Source organism: Pinus tabuliformis, chromosome 7 (assembly GCF_031772625.1).
Source record: "Pinus tabuliformis cultivar Carrire ecotype Pingquan chromosome 7, CPIR1, whole genome shotgun sequence".
NCBI classification, from domain to species: Eukaryota; Viridiplantae; Streptophyta; class Pinopsida; order Pinales; family Pinaceae; genus Pinus; species Pinus tabuliformis.
The window spans coordinates 1794639977-1794643684 of NC_142293.1; positions in this window are offsets into that span (position 1 = coordinate 1794639977).

Here is a 3708-nt window from a genome sequence, read left to right on the forward strand (position 1 = left end):
ATCAAATCTTCCCTCAGTATTTGTTGCTCATAATGATGAAGTGAGCAAACTTTGGCATGAGCGATTTGGTCACTTAAACTATCGCTCCCTTCAGCATCTATGTAAAGAAAATATGGTGACAGGTCTTCCTATGGTATCTTGCAGAGATGGTGTTTGTTCCGGATGTGTACTCGGAAAACATCATCGGGACAGTTTTGACAAACGTGCCTCTTGGCACGCCTCAGCCCCTTTACAGCTTGTGCACAGTGATTTATGTGGTCCTCTTCCTGTTGCTTCATTCTCTGGCTGCAAGTACTTCTTAACTTTCATTGATGATTTCTCCAGACGCACTTGGGTATACTTCTTAAAACTCAAGAGCGAAGTATTTAACACCTTTTTGGCCTTCAAAGCCTTTGTTGAAAAACAATCTGGACATCAAATTCTTAAGCTAAGAACTGATAATGGTGGAGAATATGTTAAAAACACATTCATCAACTTTTGCACCGAAAATGGAATTCAAATGCAACATACTGTTCCATACACTCCACAACAAAATGGTGTAGCTGAAAGGAAAAATCGCACCTTAAAGGAAATGGCTAATTGTATGCTGCAATCTAAAGGACTCAGTCTTAGTTTTTGGGCCGAAGCAATTAATTGTGCAAATTATATAATCAATCGCACTCCTACTAAGGTTCTAGAGAATATCACTCCAGAAGAAGCTTGGAGTTCCATTAAACCAGATGTAAGTCACTTTCGTGTGTTTGGAAGTGAAGCATGGGCCCATATTCCAGATGAAAAGCATAAAGCTTTAGAACCTAAAAGTGAGAAATGTACTTTTGTTGGATATTCTGAAGATGTAAAAGGTTATAGACTTATTCCATTTAAGTCCAAAAATGTTATCATTAGAAGAGATGTAAAATTTGATGAAAATAAATCGGCCTGCGAGCCTAGTCCGGCGGATGTGCCACCTCTTCCTATCTCTTCTACTTTTGAAAACATTTCTTCTTCAGATGATGAAAGCGAGGATGATAATCCTCCCCCACCTTCTCAGGATCCTCAACTTCCAAGATGGGTCCGTGCTACTCGGGATGCAGCAGGTGATCTTGCCGGTGATCCTACAGATCAGCGACGTACACGTTCTCAGTTTGAAAGAGCCTCTTCTTTACTGGCTCAAGCTCCAGTAAATCATGATCCTGACACTTTTGCAGAAGCTTCAGGCCATCCACATTGGGAAGCAGCTATGAATGAAGAATATCATTCATTGATGACAAATGATACATGGGATCTTGTTCCTCTACCAAAGGGACGCAAACTTGTTAGATGTAAATGGGTTTACAGAACCAAGTATGGACCAGATGGGAAAGTTGATAAACATAAAGCTCGTCTCGTTGCTAAGGGCTTTTCACAGGTTGAAGGCATTGACTACACTGAAACCTTCTCCCCTGTTGCCAAAATGAACTCTATCCGCCTTGTTCTTTCCCTTGCTGCCTCTTTAAAATGGGAAGTCCATCAGATGGATGTTAAATCTGCCTTCTTGCATGGGGACTTGCAGGAAGAAATCTATATGGAACAACCCATTGGCTTCATACAAACAGACTCCAGCCTTGTTTGTCGACTTAAGAAATCCCTTTATGGCCTCAAGCAAGCTCCTCGGGCTTGGTATGCCAAAATGGATAGCTTTCTTTTAGAATCTGGCTTTTCTAGGTGTCATTCTGACAATACTGTCTACACCAAGAAAGTGGGCAACTCTCTTATCATCCTTGTTCTTTATGTTGATGATCTTATTCTTACTGGTAGTGATCCCAACCTTATAAACCATGTGAAGTCCAGCCTTAAAAAGAAATTTGAAATGACAGACTTAGGACACTTACACTATTTTCTCGGTCTTCAAGTCTTGCAATCCCAGGAGGGTATTTTCCTTTCCCAGTCCAAGTATGCTTGTGATATTCTTCGTCATTTTCACATGGAAGACTGTAAGCCAGCCCCTTCTCCCTTTCAGTCTGGAGTCAAACTTTCAGTCTCTTGTACTTCTCCTGAAGTTGATGCTACCTTATACCGTCAACTTGTCGGAAAACTCTTGTATTTAACCCATACTCGTCCTGATCTTTCCTTTGCTGTTGGCCTTGTTGCTCGTTTTATGCAAAACCCCCGTGAAAGTCATTGGAAAGCAGCTAAAAGAATACTTCGTTATGTTCGAGGTACAGTACAGTTTGGGATTCATTACAGTGCCAAAGCAGCTCCTCTGTTAGTTGGTTTCACTGATTCTGATTGGGCTGGTGACCCTGATGATCGGAAGTCTACTGCCGGTTATGTCTTCACTCTTGGTTCAGGACCTATTACATGGGCTTGTAAGAAACAGGCTGCCATTTCTCTTTCGTCAGCAGAAGCAGAGTATCGTGGTGCCGTGGAAGCTAGTAAGGAAGCCTTGTGGCTTCGTCAGATCCTATCAGAGTTTGGCTTTGAGCAGCAGCATCCAACCACACTTTGGTGTGATAATCAAAGTGCCATTCAGCTATGCAAAGATCCAGTCCAGCATCAGCGCAGCAAACACATTGAACTACACATGCACTTCATCAGAAAGCTCATTCATGACCATGTTCTTGAAGTGCAATATTGTCCAATAGATGATCAGGTTGCAGACATCTTCACAAAGGCTCTCACAGAGGCGAAGTTCACTAAACTTCGATATATGCTTGGAGTTCAGGAAGTTGTCACTAAGGGGGGATAGGCTCTAGTGCCTCCTTCCTTCTCCTATTGTGTCATATTTGTAAATCCTTCAATCCTATCCCAAGTTGTTCTTAAGGGGGGATGTTAGGATATTCCGACACATAGGATATAGTTAAGTTCAACTTGGTCTAGTATAGAGTTAGGTAAAGTGTGTTTCTTTACCGTTGTACATTTTGTAACTTACAATCTGACGGTCACGATATGTAGTGATCCGACGGTTCACTCTCACCTCGGTATTACCGACACTTGATCCGTGGCTTGACACCCGATTGGTCCATGAGTTCTATTTAAAGCGCATGGAGGGTCATTGTTCGGGTAATCTGTGCATGAGAGAAGCTTATGTAAATTTTCATTCTTTGATTAATAAATTGCCTGTAGTACCCACGTTGGGACAGGCCGTGGACTGTTTCCCTCCTTGCACTTTGAGGGTTTTAACCACGTCAAAAATACTGGTGTATTGATTTGAGATCTGGTTGTGAGCGGTGTCCTTTTGGTGTTCTTTCTGAGGAACTTACCCTGTAAATTCCTACACTATTAACTTGAAAATTACCATATAACAGACATGAAATGGTTTATGAACATACAAAACATTCATACAAGTGATCACAAAGAAGAAACAATGCTAAACATCCATACCACATGTATCCCAAAGAAATCGCTGCAACTCATCTATTAATACTGACCAAAATCTGATACAATAGTGTCTCTGATCTCTAGTACAACATCCAACTGAGTCCAACCTCTGAAAAGAGTGAAGAAAGGAAGGATATAGACATCAAAACAAACTCCTCCCAACCTCAGGGGTTGAATCCATGAGAAGAGGAACAGTTCCACCAAAAATCAAACTGATAGCTAGAGTGTAGGGTGGTCAAAGTGACTTATCCCTAATTACATTGGAACTGATTCATTTGACTTGATGAAGTCTATTTACCTAATGTATTTACCCCTAGGTAATAGTAAAAGACCAAAATTATTTCTGAAATATCAATTACATCAGTAAAA